The sequence below is a fragment of the Alosa alosa genome, chromosome 12 (assembly GCF_017589495.1).
Source record: "Alosa alosa isolate M-15738 ecotype Scorff River chromosome 12, AALO_Geno_1.1, whole genome shotgun sequence".
Taxonomy (NCBI): Eukaryota; Metazoa; Chordata; class Actinopteri; order Clupeiformes; family Clupeidae; genus Alosa; species Alosa alosa.
Genome location: NC_063200.1, coordinates 8,313,532 through 8,336,461, shown reverse-complemented (window position 1 = coordinate 8,336,461; position 22,930 = coordinate 8,313,532). Strand labels below are relative to the sequence as shown.

The 22,930-nt window shown below is 40.4% G+C and overlaps 1 long non-coding RNA gene across 1 annotated transcript; it reads right to left on the bottom strand.

The window, feature by feature from the left end:
• Window positions 1–15,104: 15,104 nt before the first annotated feature.
• Window positions 15,105–21,950, bottom strand: LOC125305023. Its single transcript, XR_007195319.1, has 3 exons — window positions 21,921–21,950; window positions 21,741–21,807; window positions 15,105–15,399 (listed from the first exon to the last, which is right to left on the bottom strand). It is a non-coding gene; the product is annotated as an uncharacterized LOC125305023 (long non-coding RNA).
• Between the last annotated feature and the right edge of the window lie 980 nt (window positions 21,951–22,930).

Here is a 22,930-nt window from a genome sequence, read left to right as displayed (position 1 = left end):
GTGGAATCCAGAGACGAGTGGAACCAAGCAGATTATTCAGGAATTGGGTCCACGTTGTGATTATTCTGCTGGCCGTGGATGAATGAATCCTGAAACGGATGGCGAGGTCCCTCAGATCCAGACCTGCAGAGAGGTGCATCAGAAAGAGCAACAGCTCATCCACAGGGGCAAGCTTCGTAGCTCTCGGTTGGGCTGGTTCACTGCTACCAGAGGCCTTAGAGGTGATCCGTACCATCTTAGTCTTAGCAGCGGGCTCCACCAACTCCCAAAAACGTTTGAAGTGCTCATAGGAAGCAAATCTGCAAAAATATAATCACAATATGCTATATGCTTAGAGGAGGAGTACAAATCACATAGTATCAGTATGAATGTTGAAAATGACACTTTGCAAAATATTATTGTGACAGGCTACTAGGCCTATACTGTCACTATATCAGTGTAGTCTTATTAACAACAACAACAATCTTTTTTTCTATTTCCTATATGAACAAAGTACTAGGGTATCTTATCCTTTAGGCTATTAACGTTATCAATCCTTGAGCAGATATAGCTTAAGCTACACACATCAAGGCTGCCTAACCCTATTCACCTAAAAAAAAATGAATAACGTACATAGTTGTCATTTTATTTTTTTACATAGCCCTTGTCATTATATGATTTTGGTTTTATGCTAGTAGTAGCAACTATGCAGGAAGAATGTCCAGACATGGATAAAGCATGCTAGTGTGTTAACAAGTGGCCCTGAACCAAGCAGAGAGAGGTGACACCATTATAAACCTACCTGGTGTAATACCGGAGATCCGCATCGGATCCAACGATGTGCTGCAGTCCAAAACGAGATTGCAGTTGAATGGATTCCAGCTGGTGTTGGAGCTCAGCGACCTTCTGCATAAGGGCTTCACACTTGGTTACTAGCTCAAAAGACGACGTTGACACACTGTATGTATGATCAGGCGGCGGTGGCAGCGGTGCTTCTGGAGGGTCAGACGCACAGGCCATGTCAGGGGACGGGGGTCTTGGACGTCGCTGCCAGACATTAAGCCTGGGAGCTGGTAAGTTGTTCCACGAAAACAAGCAGGGAACGACACCTTTCTTCAATCGTTTTGGCCCCTCGGTAGTGGTAAAGTCATCCGGGAGGAAGTGTCTGCTGCAAACCCGAGTCCCTTCTGTAGGAACAAAGTTGTCCCGTCGTATCTTTACCAGCCATCTTGCCCAGTGGTGTCATGCCCATTGAAGTTAATGGGGCACGTGCCCCCTCGGATTTTTCGTCCTTGATAATTTTTTTGATCATAACTTTGTTCCTATTATGCTCCATAATAAGCCAGAGCCTATAACGACTCAAATGTATTCTTCTAGATGTGTAATAAACTGTAGCAAAATAGCTGAAGACCAGTCAACAGCCCTTTTCCTAAAATTGGTGTCTGTGTATGTTCCCGTAACAACTCACACGTGCATTCAGCTCGCAATGTTTTGCTTGTGTTGAACTGTTACAGTTAACTTTAGGCTACAGTTTGAACAGTTGAACTGTTACAGTTACAGTTTAAACAGATACAGTCAATGGTGTTGAAGTGGTAAGTAGTCTAGCTAAGCAATAAAAAGTAGTGGAATTAGTGTATCTATCATATGAGTTACAAGATTCAAATCGATGGCTAACGTCACGAAGTTCAGTGTGAGTCTGCGCAGTACTGGGGGGACCAACTGAAAAATCGTTCTATTTGGCTCAGTGCCCTCCCGTTGAAAACGACGGAGTCTGTTCGTCCATTTCTTTTACTGTCTATGGTACCACCGGGGGTACGCGTACCACAGTTTGGGAATCCCTGCTATAGGCAAAATGGGGACTTGAAACCTTTTCATCAATATAATCTTTCTGCCAAGCCTTTAAACATGTTTGTCGGCATAGCCTACTGGGTCTTTGTTCCTTTATGAATGAACACATTTTTCAAAAAGAAATTAGCCGATCTAGCCGTATTCTACTCTATTTACCTTCAATGTCAATTTAATGTTAAGGTGAATGAACACATTAGCTACTGCTGTTTTGTCTAAAAGTAGGCCTACACATAATCATGAAGTTGCAGCTATATATTTGCTACAATTACAGTGTTGATTAAGATATTTTTTTAAGCCTTAGGGGAAGGCCCAGGAGAATTTTTTTGGCCTGTGGTAGGGCCGAGGAAAATTATTTTTCCCTGATCAATGATCGTTTTCGATATTTTAAAAGGTTTGTAGGCCAAAACATGATTCCGTCTCTTTGACAGAGTGGGCGAGTCCAAAAGTTGCAACCCTACCTGAATCTCCCACAACCCCCCCCTCGTAAGCTTGCCGTCTAGTGAGACAAGCGTGGTGATTTTTCTGCAATGCTAGATTGAGTTGAAATGGTCTATAAAAAGCAGTTTATTTTGTCTAATATGATGGGGCCCTCTACTGGTGCTACTGCAGACATTACGAGCATTTTCTAGTAGCCTGTTCTATGTTTTACTTTGGCAACTATGCTGTGAAACATACAAATTCTGTTATCTGAATTAATGATAACTGCATGAGTTGGAGAAGGCTAGACTGTGTATGGCTGAGATGAAATCGACTTGACTTGACTTGACTCGACTTGAGATGACTTGAAGGGGACTTGACTTGACTTAAAACCCAGAATCCTAGCAGTCTACACAAAACCATGGCTTTTTGGGGAAGTTACTTTAATAGATATAAAAGGTTCTGTACCTGATGGACAATTGACAGCTGTAAGCATTATCTTGTGCTGTTGTAGCTGATCTGGATGGCTATGCACAGCCACAATGATGAACCAGCTTCAGCCTCAAATTCCTCACACTGTCCACAGGAGAGGCATGCACCCTGGGAGGGGAGTGTAGCAGTGACTGTGTGTGTGTGTGTAGTGTGCGTGTGGGTAGGTGGGGGCAGTGTGCTGTAAGTATGTAGAGGATGTGTATTGGAGAAGATCCTGAAGACAATGTGCTGTGTATGTAGGGAGGGGGGGGCAGTGTGCAGCAAGTAGAGGCTTACTGTAGCAAGCAGTGTGCTCTATGTATGTGAGGTGATGACAGTGATGATGTAAGTGTGTGTGTTTTTTGTGTGTGTGTTGGGGATGGGGTTGGGGGTGGGCAGAAAGGCTAGGCAATCAAGGACATGGGTAGATGGAGGAGAAATCAAAAATAATAAATAAAAAGTTCTATGGAGATGTGCAAAAGTTGGAGAAAGTCAGATATGTGTGTGTGTGTGTTTTGACGTGTGATGAAATAAGAAAATAAAATAAAAGGTCTATAGCATAGGGTGAGGGATGTAAAAGTGCTAAAAGTCTTGTAGGTGTGTGTGTGTGTGGGGGTCATGAGTGCTGAGGAGTGAATGAGTGCAAAGTCAGTATAGTGTGAGTTCAGAGTTGGGAAATGTTTGAGTGCTGAAGAGTGAATGTGTGCAAAGTCAGTATAGTGTGAGTTCAGAGTTCGGATGGCCTGGGGATAAAAACTTCTCCTGAGTCTCTCAGTTCTGGCTTTGTGACTACATAGGCATCTTCTTGATTTCAGCGGTAGGAATAATCCATTGTTAAGATGAGAAGAGTCCTTCAGAATCTTTTGGGCTCTTAGGAGTACTCTTCTGGAATAGATATCTTGTAGAGCAGGGAGTTGAGTTCTTATTACGTTCAGCTGAGCGCACTACTCTCTGCAGAGTACTACAATCTCTAACTGTGGAGTTCCCATACCAGGTGATGATGCTACCAGTTAGAACACTCAACCGCTGAAGTGTAGAAGGCCTTCATGATGGATGTAGAAACTTTGAATTTCCTTAGCTGACGAAGGAAGTAGAGTCGTTGTCTGGACTTCTTCAGAAAATATTGAGTGTTAACAGTCCATGTTAGGTCTTCAGTAATGTGGACACCAAGGTATTTAAAACTTGTGACTCTCTCTACAGGTTGCCCGCTGATCATTAGTGGGGTGTAACTGTAGTTCTGCTGCTGCCTTCTGTAATCCACTACCATTTCCTTGGTTTTATTGATATTCAGTGTCAAGCTGTTAGATTGACACCACTGTGCCACCTCATCAACCTGATCCAAGTAGGGCTGTTCATTGTTGTTACTAATCAGGCCCAAGATCACTGTGTCATCTGCAAACTCGATGATGGAGGTATGACTACTGTTGGCTTTGCAGTCATGTGTGTAGATGTTGTACAGCAGTGGACTCAAAACACAGCCTTGGGGAGCACCAGTGCTGATGGTTAATGAGTCAGATGTCAGACCCCCCACTCTAACCACTTGTGAACGGTTGGTGAGGAAGTCAAATATCCAGTGACACAGGGTGGTGTTTAGCCCTGATGTAGCCAGTGGGACTTTAGGACCCAGGAGCGAGTAGCAAGGGCTTAAAGGCTGAGGTGTCCATAGGGGTGGGTTCTTGTGTTTTCAGTCAGCTGCTTAGCTAGGGAAACGGAGCGGAGTGGATCCGCGGTAAGTTTGAATTGTTTGGCACGCTGTTGTACTAGGCCAGCATTAGCTGCCTCATCATGGGTTATGGCACTTATAAGTCTGTTCGTTCTTGTAAATTACAGATGAGTGTTGGTGGCCAGTGTGCTGGCGTTCCGTATGTTGAAGGGTTTGCGTGCAGTCACCAGTAATTAAATCACGGAAGCATCTCTGGGTTTAACGCCAGTAGGTATGCTTCCCTTAAAGAGTGTGGTTTTGATGTGAGCCTTGAGATATGCAGTGTTGTGATTTTTATTATGATCTATGTTGTAGAATGGGCATGTAACTAGAACGAATCTCGATATCCGCTGGGAACTCTCTCTCACTCTGGCGGCCAGGTGCGTATAACCAACAAAGCATTGAGACGGTCCCCCTGCTCTGCGCGCTGAGAATATTAATATCAAATGTTTTTCAACAGACTGTGCTGGTGTTACAGGGTGTTTGTATACTGTAATTGCTGCCGTGTGCTTGGGCGGATGGCCTAGCCAAAGTAGGTATTTGTTAGCCTGATTATCTAATTAACTGTTAGACTTTGGCCTTGCAAAGACTCATCCTTATTCTATGTGTAGCCCGTTGTTATACCAGGTCCCGTGCGCCCGTCATGCGTGTGCACTGGCTTCTGTCGCTCCGGCGTCTGTGTGTGTCTGTTCACACAAGGTTATTAGAAGCCTTTTGTGAATGAACCCCGTCTCTCGTGAGTGCTTGAAAGTTTAAGTTCTTTCAATGTATATCATCAGTAAGGTGAATGAGTGTGTGTGTTATGTGGATAAATTAATAAGTGTATGTTTTGTCTTTTTAGGTCTTGTTTACTTTGTTTGGACATCCAGCCACTGTTTTCTCATGTATGAAACTTATGTATGTTTTTATCATTCATTGATACCATGCCTATGAACTTATAGGGTTAATGTCAAGCTCTTCCGGTCATTAATCTTTTACCATTGAGATAAATTGTTGTGTTTGGGCAGTGTGCAATATTACGGGGGGGGGGGGGGAAAGTGCCAGTGGGCATGTGCAATTTGGATAGCTTTAGCTGATCATCATAGTAGCACTCACGCACTTTACTTGTTCTTAAATTTAAGTGGCCATTGCTTGGGTTCTCGTAGCTAGTGGGCGGAGCTCAGTGCTCAATGTATTAAGGTGACCACTGTGTGGTGTGATTTAGAATTTGTGTGTACTAACAAAGCACTTTATGGTTAATGCGGTGTAGCCTTGGTTGCTGTCTTTGGTGTGCTGAATCCTTTTGGAGCCTTGTGCTCATGATGAACTAAATGTGGATTTCTGGTCAACATTGAGTACTGTGGTCCGGCCCAATATTTAGTGTAAATATCTCCTATGAAGGCTTGTCTACGAGAACTCATGTATGTGTCCATGATGTGTTACTACCATTAATGTTGTTCCTGTACGAAGCACCTATTTTAATAACTCTGCAGACCATAAATAAATTATGTCTACATTGCTTTTGCTACATCAGCCTCCAATTGTTTCATTCACTTGAATAGTACTAGCGTGGGGTACATCTTTAGTCTACGGTACTAGTTGGGTCTCTCATCCCAGTCCAATAAATGGGAGTAGTCAGACCATCTTGTGGTATAGTACAACTGGGTTTTACACTCCCAACGGCCACACTAAGGCCTTCATCTTTGTGACCAAGGTGAGAGGTACTATCGTGTTGAATGCTGAACTAAAGTCAATGAACAGCATCCTCACATAATTCCAATTCCCCTCCTCCAGGTGAGTTAAGGTGGTGTGCATGAGGTTTGAGATGGCATCCTCTGTAGACCTGTTGGCTCTGTAAGCAAATTGGAGGGGGTCGAAGGAGGCAGGGAGGGATGAGCAGATAATGTTTTTCACAAGCTTCTCAAAACACTTCATCACTGTAGACGTCAGGGCTACTGGGCGGTAGTCATTCAGACATGATGGACTTTTGTTTTTCTGTACTGGAACAATAACAGACTGCTTGAGGCAAGTAGGAACCGTCTCTTGAGCCAATGATGTGTTAAAGATATAAGTGAACACAGGAGCTAACTGAGCAGCGCAGGATTTCAAAACCCTGTTAGAAATTCCATCCGGTCCAGCAGCTTTTCTACAATTAACCCTCCTAAAGGCATTGCTCACATCGACCTCAGAGACACAGAAAGGTGCATCCTCATTTGCTTCACATGCTGCAGCTAGTGTAAGATAGTCTGTGTTTTTCATGTCAAAGCGAGCATAAAAAGCATTAAGTTCATCAGGGAAGGCTTTACTCACATTCATCATAGGAGGGGACTTTCTTTCAAAGCCAGTGATGGTTCGGAGTCCTTTCCACACTCATGCTGGATCACCCTCCAAGAAATCAGCTTCAACTCTGTCTCTATAGCGCCGCTTAGCATCTTTAATAGCGCCTTCGTAAACTATAAGATGCTGCTTTGTAATCAGTCATATCCCTGAAATAAGCCCAGCATTATAAGTCAGGGTGCGTGTCTTTAATGCCGTTCTCACTTCTCTATCCACCCATGGCTTCTGGTTAGGGAAGCTTCGGATCTTTACAGTTGGGATGATGGAATCAGTTAGCATATTGATGTAACTCAATGGTACTTCCGTAAACTCATTGATGTCAGCAGAGTTCGTCTTGAACATCTCCCAGTCAACGTTGCTAAGGGCGTCCTGTAGCCTGGCTTCCGATTGGTCAGTCCAGCTTGACCCTCCTTAGTCACTGGGGGTCCGTCCGACTTCTCTGATTGTACATAGGCAGTAGGAAAACAGCGGCATGATCTGATTTTCCGAAAGCTGGTAGAGACTTCGCTTTGTAACTGTTTTTGAACTGTGTGTAGCAGTGATCCAGTGTGTTGTCACCACGTGTAGGGAAGTGAATGTGTTGAATAAATTCAGGCAAGTCACATGAGCTGCAATAAAGTTTGGGAACATAGTAAACAAATTGGCAGCATCTTTGTGGATATTCGGTCATGAAAAATTAGCATTTATATCTTAATATGAGACTGTATGCTCATTTGTACTTAACCTAGGCAGAACTTTTGCAAGATGAAGATCACACAAGTCACAGGCATACCGGTATGTGAGTTCAAGCAATCTTTATTATTTGTATGTATCAAAAACTGGTAGAAAAAGGCCAACTCTGATGTTATTCTTAACCACACATAAAACGGCATGTTTTCCCCTTGTTCCGTATGATTCCGAAGCATCTATTCACTAGCCTGGCGAGCCAGACCCACATTAAAATGTAGGGTCTGGGCACTCACCGTTCGCAGTGCTCAGTCCGAGGGGCGGGATAATCAGTTGTCTTTCAAATTCCCTCTGCATAATGGGGCCTTAATAGGATATTTGTTTTCAAGTAGCAGGGAATTCAAGTCAAACCGTTGCAACTCTGCCATCAATCATTATGTTAAGCCCACCAAACGACTCTATACACGATTTCAATGCCCTGATTAAGCCCACGATTTCTGAAGCTCACAAGCCAACGGAGAGTTGCTAGACTAGCGCGTCTAGATTTCTAGGCTATCTATTCACCTTATTCCGCGCGCAAACATGGGGGCGCTAGCTTTGCCCACATTGTCTCCGAACTTCTGATTGAGCAGTACATCCATTGCGATACATTGAGATGGCAGAGCTCTATCGAGATTACTGGCATCATATATTATGGGTCATCCCAGTGGCGGTTCTAGGATTTTTCTGAGACAGGGGCCATAAAGGGGCCACATCATACACTGAGGGGCCAAGAACTGGTCAACATCCATAAACAGAAAATCCCTTGTTCAGTAAGGCAGAGGCACGTTGTCTACGTGATATGCAGGACTATACGCAGTATACCCAAAGTCCTTTTAGGCAAGTCCCTCCACTCGACGGCCATATTGCAACGCTTTTTGGGCACTCATCGGGCATCCTATTCGTGTGTGCGCAAGGCTTCACGACACCAATCTTGCTCCAGCGGCGAGTTCACAACACGATTGGCATAATGTCTTCACAACACACCATATGATTGGCTCAATGTATTCACATCACACCACATGATTGGCTCAATGTGCTAAAAAACAAAAAAGCCAATACAATTCTTAACAATTTTCCCATTTATTTATAATGTGCATTGAAAACACAATATAAAACTAAAATATAATAGACACTTCAGTGGAAATACATTGATATAATTGAAACAGACATCATACATCATCATACACACATTTTTCGTTCAATAAAACTGTTTCCCCTTTTGTTGATAAGAGAAACCACTTTCACTGCCAGTTTGCGTACATTAAAACAAACACACACACATGGCATGGGAGCAACAACTACATCATATTTACACAATTTTTTCAACAACTTATTTGGAATGGTCTTTGAAGCCACCGTCTTGCTTCCAGTTAGAAAAGCCTGATTCTGATTTGAAGACTGACGATGGGTCATTTGAAAGCGAAAATTACGGAAGGGGTAGCAAAACACTAAAGATGGAATATTCCTACCATTTGAAGTCTTTGTATCAGAAGTCATTGAGTGGCCTCTTCCTATTTCCTGCATCTTGCGGAATACCAGTTTAGGAGAGGTTGCACAGAACCATCTGCTCTAGAATGGGAAATGTCTGGAGAGAAGAAACAAGTTTGAGTAACTTAATTGTTATTAACTTTCATAACCCACTGTCAACCTGGCGTTTCTAAAATGAATGACAAAATATGCTCACTGTAGTGGCAATAGGAAATAGCATCATACCATTAGGAGCAGCTATGCTTGGTGACTGGTGGTGCTGAAGACTGTGGGTTGAAGTCAGCTCCTGCACCATCCCAGTCTGTAGGTGTAGGTTTCACAAAATCCATGCTTGTATTCAGCATGTCGTCTGGCAACTGTAAAACCAGTTAATTATTATTTATTATTATTATTATTAAAATCATATAAAGCTTGAGTGAATAGAGTAGAACATTTAACCAATTTATCTTAATGAAACTCTCCTTGTCCTAACACTTTGAGACAGAATTCATGCGAAGCCCATGAATCAAATAAACTCAGAATAGTGGTTAATAACTTTGCAATGATGGCTCACATTAACTACAAAAAAACGTAGCGTTAGCTATTAGGCATGTGTTCTCATGTTTATGTTAGCAGCTGCCAAACGTTTTCCTCAAGCAAAAAAAAATCGAACGTTACTTACATTTGGTAAGGCGCACGCACTAGCGCATGTAATATTATTAATTTCGGACCCCAAACAAACAGGATGTCCATTTCTCTGCATTTCATATAACACCATTTCAAACACTTCATACATTACCTTTTCATACATAAAATCTATCAGCATGCTAACAAACAATCAAACCTCAACTCAAGTAACCTAACGTTAAGTTAATGTTAACAGTTCACTGATTCACATATTGTGACAGCAACAAATAAACGTCCCTTTCACATAATGATGATAACCAACATAGAGATTTGTGACTCACCAAGAAACTTCTGTGGAGGATGAAACGCTGCCATCGGTTCTTCACGTTAGAATTCTATCTGATACTTTCGTTAGCCAAATGTATCAGTTCTTCACGTTAGCTGATACTTCCGTGAGCCAAATGTATCGTTTCTTCACATTAGCAGAGACATTTCTGGTTAGCCAGTTTTATAGTTCACTGTGTGCTTTAGCTTTCAAGCTTCATAGGTGCATTACTGCCACCAGTTGTTTGGGAATGGAATTGCATCTCTGATCGTCGTTCTCAACAAGTTTGACACTTATTGATGATTGACGGTACAGGGGCCAATGAGACAGGGGCCTCTTCTGCCGTGTTATCCCAATGAAGCTAACTAGACGTAGCTAGCCGACAGGAAGTTTAAAGACAACGTGAAATTTAAAAAAATGGGCGGGGCTGAATAAGGTGAATATAGCCTACGAGAGGCGTAGTATTGTAGAGATCAGCGCTGCGTGTGTACCCGTGTGTGTGTAGCCTATGTGTGCTTATGACGAAGTATTGTACTTCACTACATCAAAAATCCCATCCGTTACTTGAGTAAAAAAAAGTTAAGACTAACGAAAACAGAAAGGGAGAGAAAAAAAATCGCGCCCAACCACTAGCCTAGTGATAATGATCAGCATGTAGCCTACAACAGGACATGAATCAAGCTGGCGCCATGCAGTCTTTCTGAAAGTGATGGAGCTGGATCACGAGATGAATCAGATTAGCCTAACCTATAAAAGTGTATTTTTCGCTATTCCAATGGGTTGTCTCAGTTCGTTTTGACAGTGTTTTGACGTTTGTGCTCACCTTTCTATGGAAAGAAGTTTATTAGCAGTTGTTTCCCCTCATTTTGATGTCTCTCTTTTTCCTGTTTTGGCCTTTGTTTTTAGTAACCTGACTTGGCTTTCTTGGCGAGAAACACATTGCACCAGCAGCACAACAATTAGCGGTCCACTACTAGCGATGCTCAACTAAATAAACAAAAGATAGACTACCTTATGAATCGTGCAGGCGGACTAAACCATTTAGCTCTTTAGCAAGGGAGAGTGAGAGTGACCTTAGACAGTTTTCACTATGTTTTGTAACGTTATACAAAATCCAGTCAGTCAAACTTTACATTTCGTCTGACATTCATTTTTACATTTAATTTGGAAGTTAAAATATTCAGGAAAAATATTTTTCCAGTAATGAGCCTAAACTTCCAGTGAGTCTATTCAAAATTTTCACCACACATTATATTAACACACATATAAAAAATCCAAACATAAGAGTTTTGTGTATTAAAGTGGAATGACACAGGAAAAAAAAGTATTGAGCGTGCCTACTGAAATTTCTTCAATACTTTGTGGAAAAGCCTTTGTTTGTAAAGACAGCTTCAAGTCATTTCCTGTATGACAAAACTTATTAGTCGCAGTATCAGGTGTGATTTTGGTCCATTGTTCTAAACAGATTCCAGGGGTCCCTCTTGTGAATCCTGATCTTTAGTTCAGATTACTTCCAGAACTGTTTTGAGCTTTTTGCTTTTATCCATCATGAAATGTTTCTTGTGTGACACCTTGGTAATGAAAAACCTTTTTATAGCCCATCAATATGTAAGCTACAAGCTTATATTAATTTGCGCAGATAGAAAGGATAACTAATCTCTAACTACTTACAGATTCCAGCTTGTTCCTTCCCTTTCCTTGCCTTTGTGCTTTTTCTTAGCGTGTTCAATACTTTTTCCCTGTGTTATTCCACTTCATTACACATGACTCTACTTATGGAGTTGTTTGGATTTTTTATGTGTGGATTACCTGAGTTATTACTAATGCCTGATGAAAATGTTGTGCACCCTGTATTCCACTTTTCAAGGGCCCTCTCCTCCATTGCCCTATACTTCCCACTTTCCCCCCCAGTTCGACGCCCTTTAATCTGCTGAACCTTCTGCTCGTTTCCAAATATAAAAAAAACTCTCTGCAACTCAACAGTGGCCTGCCTGCCTCAGCTGCCTGTGAGGGGCTTTTCAGTTGTGCTGGTTCACTGCAAAGCGACCCAAGGATGAGTGCAACTAACTTTGAAAATCAACTACTGCTCAAACTTAAAGGAGAACTCCGGTGATTTTTCACATAGATCTCCATTTCTCAACATCCTTACTCGGCGGCCATATTGCAACACTTTTTGGGCACTTATCGTACATCTATTTCGGCGAGATCACAACAGATGATTGGCACGATGTCTTCACAGCACACCACATGATTGGCTCAATGTATTTTACAACACACCACATGATTGGCTCAATGTATTCACATGTCAACGTTTTGCCGCGGAAGGGTTGTGATATGTGTAGACAACTGTTACAAACTAACCCCATGCATTACTATGGAGGATTTTTTAAGTGCTGTATCTCCTCATTAGAAAGTCTCTGGTAAAACTGGTTGTTCTGGTACCAAAAAAAAAAAAAAAGTAACTAAGTAACTTTTACTTAAAAGTACATTTTAAATGAACTACTTTTTACTTTTACTTGAGTACATTTTCAGATCGGTATTTTAACTTGTACTTGAGTAATATTTCATCAAGGTATTGGTACTTTTACTCGAGTACAATATTTTCATACTTTTTCCACCTCTGCCACCATGCGCATCTCGGGTTTGGTCTCAGCTTTGGTGGGGACACATCCCCAAATGCTGTTGTCACGATACCAACATTATTGTTTCAATACTAAGTGAAGAATCTCGATTTCGATACTTTTGAAATTGCAATTTTTTAAAATTTGATTTGGTTTGTGTGATTTGTGAGATCATTTACATCAGTGGCAATCATAGAATTTGATTGACCCTCCACACACACACAAGGAAAGTGATGGTTGTCATAGGTTTCTATTTCATATTTTGGAATTTATATAAACTTTATTGTTAATTATTTATAGTATTTTATGATCTGCATAATAAGTAATAGTTAAACATATTTAGTAATTTGAATACATCACATTGATATTTAAACTATTAGGCTACACTTGTCTTTAATATCATAAACATATCTTTTAACACAAGTACTATTTGAATACATTAGTAATCACATTGATATTTAAACTATTAGGCTACACTTGTCTTTAAAGGCCATCATCACATTTGTGGTGTGTAGGCTCAGGAGGAAAAACTAATTGAGTGTCTGTCACTTTAGTAGCCTAGAACGTGAACGCAATTAGCTTTCAGTCTCACGTTTTAGGCTAGTGAAAAATAGTTTTCTCAAGTGCAAGGATATGTGGATTCAATTCATCATGTTTGCTATCAGTGTTGCCACAGTTACCTTGAAAAAGTAATCTGATTACTTTTTCAGATCTAAATCTGATCAGATTCCAAAAATAATTCAGTGGAAATGCATGTAGTAGCAGCCACTGGAATCCATGCATTTTTACGGAATTATTTTTGGAATCTGATCCCTTATCATACCTGTTTGTTTAGGTGCTCACTTAAACTTGACTTATTGTGACTAAATTCAAGATGGCGTCGAACGGTAAAATTCCTTAAGGTACTGTCTGTATAAGTCGTCTTGTAAATAAACTATCAGTGCTTTTTCAAAGTTCTCTATGTCTCGTTTTAAATGTCAAGGCCTTTGGAAGTCTACCAATGAAGTATGGAGCTACTTTGAGCCTCGTAAATGGTGTAAAACAGTGATTTATTTGCATGGCTAGACCGATGCCCGAGGCACCACAGCGAAACACTGTGTTGGTAGCATTGGCTAACTAGCGCCAGATTTCTGAGTGCAGGGGACAAGCCGAGGTGAGCTATGAGACATACGTTCACACTCGGTATCATGTTTCAACACACTTTAGGTCAAAATCACACCGGAATTATCCTTTAACGTTAGTGAAAACCATTGTGCTCCCGTTATGAATTAGCTTAACGTTGGTCATACTAGCCAGGTGTGAGTCAATGAACAGACAGCTGTAAAGTTAACGTTAGTTCACAAACATACTGGGGCAACAAAGCATTTTCTCGTCAGAAAAAAAACCTTTTGTAAATACGCTCTGTGGGAATGCTTAGTCTATTGACAATTTATACAGTCTTTGGGTTGTCACGTTTAAGATAAAAAACGTTTGTTCATATGATAACTTCAGCCGAAGCATTAAAAGGCAAAATTGTGAACCGCTATGAGCCATTGACCGTATACTTTGAACATGGAGCTGTGATAACAAGCGATAGCTAGTCACCATAACTGGTGTTAGTTATAACTGACGTTTGGAACTCTTATTGATGCCATTTATTTGTTAAACACAAATTTGAACGAACACTTCTTGTCTATGCAAAGTTTCCCTGTAGGTAATCCAGACAGGCTGGGTGCTGGAGAGGGCTCTGGACTCTTAACTTCACTTCTCGTCTGTGCAGTCGACTCAGAAGCATCACTTCAGCACTGATTATGGTACTTGAATGCATTTCAGACATTTAGAGTGTCCCTATTGTGAGCAGTCCAGGGCACATCTGTGCAATAACTATCAAAATAATTATCATTAGCATCTTTTGATAAGTCACACACGGAAAGTAGTTGTATTATGCCTTCAAATCAGCAGGTTTTGGTTGGATGCAGATTGCATAATTAAACAATATGGCACCAGTGGCTGGCTACTGTTTGACTGGACCTTGGCCTAACTGTTAGTAACTACTTCAATAGGGTGTAGATATGAGCTTACATTGTTTCACTGAAAACACAAAAATACAAGAAATAGTTATTCTACATTACTTTAAATACACCACATTTGTTTTTGCTTATTGCCCACATAAACAGCCAGGGCATGTGCAATAGTTGAATATGCGTGTCCTGTCCCTATTCAGCTAAGTGTTCTGTGAGTCTGCAAATCTTACTTCGTTGTTGTCATATATTGCCTCCACAGTCTATGATTGCCACATAGCTTAATTTGTGAGCACTTGTTCATAGTCCTACCAGATGTGACACAAGTCATTGAGCAGTGGCAGCTTCTGACTTCCAAGGACTTTGTTCACCAGCAGACCCCTTGATGATTACCTTTATTTACAGCATTTGCATCTGTCAGTCTGTGATCTAATATGTATTGAATATGTACTAGCTTAGTACATATTAGTTTTTGTTATTTTAGTTTCACAAATTCAGTGGTTACCTGTAATGCTCAAGATATACAAGTAAAAAAATCACCTTCACTTTTGCATCTGGGTCTTCAATTCAACCTACTGACTGAAGCTGACAGATTTGTATAAATGTTTGAGAACACAGGCAAATTGGTTTGGCATGAGTTTTAATGTAATTCACAGTTCAGAAAAGTTCCATAAACATTTCCAAGTGCAAGTTCAGTGCCATCAACAGTAAGTTTGCTTTCTGATATTTAAAGAACAGAAATGGGTTTGGCATAAGTAAAGGGTAGGTGTAACAGTCCATCAATAGACATAAAGTGAAATGTACTGTATAGTCTCAATGGGTTCAATATCACCACACCCCAGCCAAACCACATCACCTGGATCTCTAGTCCCAGGTTAGAGCCCATGGACCTCCTTGCCGCCTCCTCCCCATGGTGAACTGCCAAAATAGAAAGGTAAACATTTCATTAGTACCTATATATCTTACAAGATAATACAATAATGCAAACCAACACTACTTGTTGTAATCAACAAAAGTACAGTTATTGTACAATGCTGTAGTACTATTGTGCAATTTGAAATGGGTCTTCAGTGACAAACTACACTAAAATTGCCATTGTTATGCCAAACACCGGACACTGTAACTGGATTTAACGTTTTGATGTTGATAATAGCCTGACAAGAATGGGAAATAAGGCAAGCTAACCGAACATGAACGCTGGATCGTGAAATGGCCACCGATGAGAAATGTCAATGTCATCTTAGACCAGTGGTCCCCAAACTACGGCCCGCGGGCCAGATACGGCCCGCCACTTCATTTTGGGTGGCCCCCCAAAAGATATCCGTGGTATATAGCATCTGGCCCGCATGGGAGTACGACATCGTCAAACTATAACCTCCGTAATTTCCCCCATTCATTCTCTATGACGAGTCTTAACAGTACCAATGTAATACTCTTTCTGTCCACTGGTGGTTGTTTTGGCGCTGTTTCGCGTTTGCCATCGAAAACGGAATGAAATGTAGGCCTACCTGCAAACAATGTAAGAGGCCTATGCTGACTGCATCAGTGCTCAAAGTATTCTAAAAGTTTATCAATTAATTGTTAATAACTAACTAACTTTTATTCAAGTCATATTTCTGGGACTATCTGGGATAATTATTTTTATTTTTATGCACTTATTCAAATGTACAAATTCACAATTCACAAAGTTCTCATCAGGTGAGTGAAAGTGGTCATTTCAGATGTTTTTGCCAGCACTTCATAAAACTCTCATAGTTTGAGAACTTCAAATTATTTGTAGGATATTGCTTGTTCACAAGTTGAGCTGTGTATGCAAAGACACAGAGTTCAGAGTTTTGAATAAAACATTTTGAATAAAATACACTTTTGGGACTACCTGCTAATATTATTTCTCTGCTATTAGTATTATTTCATTTCAGCTACATTTTACACTGATATTGTATGATGGCAATATAAACACAGCTAACAATGGTAAATTGCAGTAGCCTATGATTAAATGTAATGGAATATTCAACTAAGGTAGACTGCTGTTGTTCACAGCACTAAGCTATTTATGGTTACTAATATACTCCGAGTCTCTGGCCCTCTCTTAGAGCCAGGCATAGTGAGCTGGCCCTCGGAAGAAAAAGTTTGGGGACCACTGTCTTAGACCAAGCTACCACTGACAACTTTAGAGCAATATAGCGATTTCAAAACGTGATATTAAGAGTTAATCAAAAATAATTAATGATGTACAAGTTAACTAATACCCTACTACGATTTTGTTATCAATTCACACCACACGTTGACAGAATACAGCGATCTGGCTGATGTTATCGTAAATGAATTAACGTTACAATGATGGCTGCCACTGAGGATATGAGATGGGTAACGTTAATCACAAAACAATGAAGGCAAAGATACATTTTTGTCTGTATGAGTTGCTGAACCTGTAACGCTAAACTGCTAAATTACTCTACGTTATTTTACCGTAACTTCAGCAAGGGAGGGATGGCTAACGTTAGTTTATTTTACCTAGAAGCTAGAATCTGCAAACTCAACTTTTTTAACCGTTCACCCGAATACCTTTCAGCATACAAAATTAAAAAGTGTCTGAACATGGCATTAAGAAACATACATGAACTTCACGTTAGCAGATCAAATTATGTTACACCAACGTCTGTGCCAGTCCATCTTGTAGGCCTAACGTTACAGATAGCTTAGCTGAGGCTGCTCGGCTGACGACGAGGTGGGTTCACCGGCTTGCTCAGTCTCATACAGAGCCCCGCCCTTTTACCCATATATGGATTGGCCAGGAGGTGGGCGGGGTTAGGATTTCCCAAGGTTTTCCAAGATGGCGCTGCCCATACCCCCCATAAACGGCTTCATAACCGTTCTTCAGAAAATCTATGGGTGACGTCAGACGCTTTGTCCATATTTTTTACAGTCTATGATTACTCCTTTAAAAAGTAACTTAGTTAGATTACAAGTTACTTTATTAGTTACTTTCAGCAGCTGCCGACAACACCCCCACCGCCTCAACATAAAAATGATAACTGGTTTTGCCAATACTCACTATACTGGAAGTGCATTTTAACAGTAATGTCAACAATGTATAGCAGACATCCCAACCTAACCTACTTAGATACTGAAATTCAGATGTTTGTTCTGAAATTCAGATGTTTAATGTCTAGTCAGTACACCAAATAAGGAAGGCCTATTGATAGAAATTGTGATGGTAAAATATGTAGATTTTGGTAGTTTGGCCTTTTCATGTAGCCTTGGCAACTAGCCATCTAGTATAGGCCTGAGTAATATGCAAATGAAATTACACTTGTTAAACTCACCTCAACAATTCTTTTGCAATCATTTAACCCGCCGTGAGCAATGCTAAAGTCACTGTTACAAACAGTGCAGTGTGCAAGACTATCATTATGCTTTACTCTTATGAGACAATTGGGTACACAGGTATCGCCAAATGTAGAGATGTTTTTGTTCATTTTTATAAGTGCACAGGTATCGCCAAATGTAGAGATGTTTTTGTTCATTTTTACTAAACTAAAACTTGAACTGATTAAATGATTTTAAAAAGTTGAGTAATCTACAACAACAACAATTGTAAACTGAACACTGAATGTAGAACTATTGTTCAAAGTGAACAAAGATAATTTTAAACAGTTGTAATTGAACAAAGATTATTTTAAACAAAGAGACATATAAAAATAAAAGGAAAAGTGATCTCCCCTCTCCCGTATCACTTCAGCAATCTCTGTGTCTCTGTATATTCTTTGAATGACCATGTCATCTTCTGCAAAGACAACAAAGTCACACCATTCCATGCCAGTGACAAGAAGCTGCCCCTGGACCTGCCAATAGTAGGCGTGTTGCCGTTTAAGTGACATGGTGTTTCATTTACGAGGCTCAGACCCCGTTTACACGAAGGGAAAACGCAGATATTTCCCTGTGGTTTGGCCTCTCGTTTACACCAAAACCCCGTTTTTATCACAGAAAACGATTATTTCTAAAACCTCCGGCCAAAGTGGAGATTTCTGATAACGCCAGTTATGTGCTGCCGTGTCAACAGGGATAAACAGCGTTTTAGCTTCTTAAACGTCACATTATGCGCCAGAAAATCCTTAACATCATGTGAGCGCCTGATGTTTACAGTTTCTTTGGCTACTGATCAAGATTATCATAGATGCTGTTAAGGTGCTACTAATTTTTACTTATTTTTTGTAGTCTAACGCTACACGAAGGAGTAACTCTACTTCGCTGTCTGTCCATACAAACGAACCTCGCGCCATGTTTGCTGTTTTGAAAGAAACCGGAAGTCGCTCGTGTTAGTCATTGGTGTCGATTCTGAGGATTTTGATTGGCCAGCATGGCTTTATTCCTTTCCCTACACTGCCACCCATTGGTTTGGCATAGTTATTATGGCAATCGACAGCGTATTTGAAAACAATGTTGTGTGCACGATGTTATTATTGAAAACGGAGGGGGGGAAATATTCGTTTCTCTAAATACCCGGCAATGTGTAAATGTGGCCTCAATGTATCTCCACACTTCATTGGTAGACTTCCGAGGGCCCTGACATTTAAAACGAGACATTGAGAACTTTGAAAAAGCACTGGTAGTTTACTTACAAGACGATTTATGCAGACAGTATCTTCGAAGTTTAGCGTTTGCAGCCATCTTGAATTTAGTCACGATATGTAGCTTATTTAGTAAGAATGAACAGGTATGATAAGGGATCAGATTCCAAAAATAATTCCGTGGAAATGCATGGATTCCAGTTGCTGCTACTGAATTATTTTTGGAATCTTATCCCTTATCATACCTGTTCATTCTTACTCGTCGCTCGACTTATCGTGACTAAATTCAAGATGGCTGCAAACGCTAAACTTTGTGAATATACTGTCTGTATCAATCGTCTTGTAAGTAAACTACCAGTGCTTTTTCAAAGTTCTCAATGTCTCGCTTTAAATGTCAGGGCCCCTCGAAGTCTACCAATGAAGTGTGGAGATACATTGAAAACAGGTAAATGGTGTAAAACAGTGATTTATTTGCATGGCTAGCCCGATGCCGAAGCACCACCATTGAAAAAGCTGTTGGTAGCATCGGCTAACTAGAGCCAGATTTTGGAGTGCAGGGGACAAGCCGAGATGGGCTATGAGACGTACGTTCACACTCAGTATCATGTTTCAACACACTTTAGCTCAATATCACACCGGAATTCTCCTTTAACAAAGCAAGCAGCAACCCTCCTCTATCTGAGGACTAAGCTAAAGTATCTATTTTGTAAGTTAATGTAAAACACATAGGATGGTGAAAGAACTGTAAGCTCAAATTCAGCTCATTAAAGTGTAAGCTCATTAAAGCATGTTTAGACACACACATTTACACTTAGGCCTACTACACATGATTTTAAAAACGGTACCATTGCAGTTGTTATGATTTGATTGATATGTGACCTAAGAACAATCTTACATTAAGAAAGTTGCTGAGGTCTGACTTTGTGGTGCTCAGAAATTAAATTATTTTAATCTTAATTCATGTGATGAAGGACTTTGAGAGAAGTTTAACAGGTTTCAGTGCTGAGTAAGGTTAACACTAAATATTTTACTAGGCCATTACCATTATAGCAAGCAATAGGCTACCTCATTTGTAAGTTGCTACCAGCAAATCATGAGCAAGTGACCTGATAATAAAAATAAAAGTTTAAAAATGAGCACGAGAGAGACTATTATACTTTCTTACCCTCTACATCACGGTCATAGCGATCCTATTTAAATAAAACAACTTTAAGCCTCCTTTTGAACGGGTAGCCTATTCCTTTTCACTACATGGATTAGCTGCCAGATACATGAAGAGAACAAGTGGAGAAACATCCAACGCAATGCCTTGGTAGGCCTAATGTTATTAGGTTAGATTTTGTAGTCACTGCAAATTTAACACCCTCGTTTCTATGAAACTGGAAACAATTGAACCAAGAGACTTTGCCAAATATTTGTAAGAGTAGCCTAGGCTACGTTATACTGACACCATGTAGGCTAACGTTAACGTAATGCTCTGAATTCGCGGCCAACATCAAATCCATAGTTCTAACTATTTGATCAAGTCAAAATTTCCTGGTCAACTACAAATAATTCCACTTCTTTTTATTGCTAAGCTAGACTACTTACCACTTCAACCTGACTGTTGCCTATCTGTTTAAACTGTAACTGTAACAGTTCAACTGTTCAAACTGTAGCCTAAAGTTAACTGTAACAGTTTAACACAAGCAAAACATTGCGTGCTCAATTCGCGTGTGAGTTGTTAACGGGAACATACAGACACCAATTTTAGGAAAAGGGCTGATGTTGACCGGTCTTCAGCTATTTTGCTACGGTTTATTACACATCCAGAAGAATACATTTGAGTCGTTTTAGGCTCTGGCTTATTATGGAGCATAATAGGAACAAAGTTATGATCAAAAAAATGATCAGGGAGGAAAAATCCGAGGGGGCACGTGTCCCCTTTATTTCAATGGGCATGACGCCACTGATACCTGTATAGAGATACAATGTGCATCTCTCTCCTCCCTCCGTTGTTGTTTACGTTTGTGTCGCTGCGTGGTTTACACGTGAGTTGTCCTCATGCTGAAAACGTGAGCATAGCCTAGGCCTACACGGCGTTAATCCCCGAGACAAAAATAAAGCAAAGAATATATATTTTCACTAAGGAAAATGACAAAAATAGTAACGCACAGTGACTTAGATAAGTAACTTTAATCTGATTACTGGTTTGTAAATAGTAGCGCGTTAGGTTACTCGTTACCGAAAAAAGTGGTCAAAATAGACGAATGCGCGTTACTGCCATCACTGTTTGCTATGCCATTAGATAAAATAAATGTTCAAAAAACTAACAAGTCAAAGAAAATCTTTCTGGGATGAGATCACAGAAGAGATATCTGGTGCCTCGCAATGTTCATATATAATGCACCATAGTTTATCTTTTATTTATTTGCATTGTGCAGGCTACATTCACAAATACATTACCCTAATAGAATATAGGAACAGGAAAATGTCTCGGATCCATAGTTTATTGCGACTGCAAGATTTGCAGCCCAATTAACAGTCAGTGATGGTGACTTCTATTCTGTGCTATGCGACTATCCGTGCGGCACACCAACATGACTCCTAACTTTGGTTGAAAGATTACAGAAGCTAGGTTTAGCTGTAGCATTTGAAAGCCTGGTCGCCAGTTGCCAATTTGTATGGCTGTTTGTTAGGCTATTTTACCTATAGACTCTGCATAGTGAAAAAGCTTTGTATGTCCCCTTTCTTCTTCTTCGGTGGCATAACTGATCTACAAACCACAAAAAGGGGCAAACATGTACATGCTGAAGGGCAAAATGAATATCAAAATGTTTTACTCTGGCCTTTTATGGGGTATGTTGGCAGACAGCCCTGGTAACTTACCGTTGTCGTTGACACACCCGCTCGCTCGTCTGCCAGTGCAAAGTCGCCTGTGCTTTGACACTCTCCGTGCGTGTAGCGGGCGTGTCAGATAACCCTTCCCCTCGTTTTTTTAGCCAATCAAATGACGATGTCGTGCTGGCTGTTGGAATAAAAAGCAGCACAAATAAAGTTCGCTAAAATATTGGTGGGGACAATTTTGTCATCTTAAAATTTTGATTAGGACTAGGCCCTAGTCCTAGCGCCCCACCCTAAATCTACGCCCATGCGCTCAGAGCACCACAATTTAGCCAGAGTAGCTTTATTGCAAATGTCTTTTCAATCTTAGAGAATGCTTACAATGTCAAAATGTACCAACAGCATCTTACCTGTAGCCTGAATAAGGATGATACTTTTTGGGTCCTCAGTCTCCATTATGCAGCAGATCTGACTTGAACGTTATCCTTGAATTTCTCCTTCGGGATCAATAAAGTATCTATCTATCTATCTATCTATCTATCCTACTCGTTTTAATTGGGAACGCGTCTGAGCGCGTGGCAAGTTCCAGCTGGCTTGTCATTGTTGGTAATTGATTGATCCTTTTTTAAAATGAGAAACTTTTAGGCTACTGTAAAAGGAAATCATGAGTACAACAAAAACAACGCCAGAGAAGATTGCAGAGTTATTCGGTTCCCACTGACCATTTATAAAATGTGAGAGGGCACTTTGACAGGCTGCACGCACTGTGTTTTGGACTGTGATAGAATATGAAGAGTGGTCTTTGCATTTGTGTTATATAATTGGGGTCTTGAAGTCTTCAATAATTAGTTTCCCTTAAACTAAGCATTTACGTGAAGCACATGACATGCCAATTGAAACACATTCCACTCAGATACATGTAGCTGGCTAACAGGTTAATCTAGCTAACATGTCATTACATGCTTCTATTTCCAAAGGAATGAAGGTTGTTTATACCAACTTAATAGTATGCTTATCATTGTTAATATTGTGCTATAAATGTGGCACAAACAATG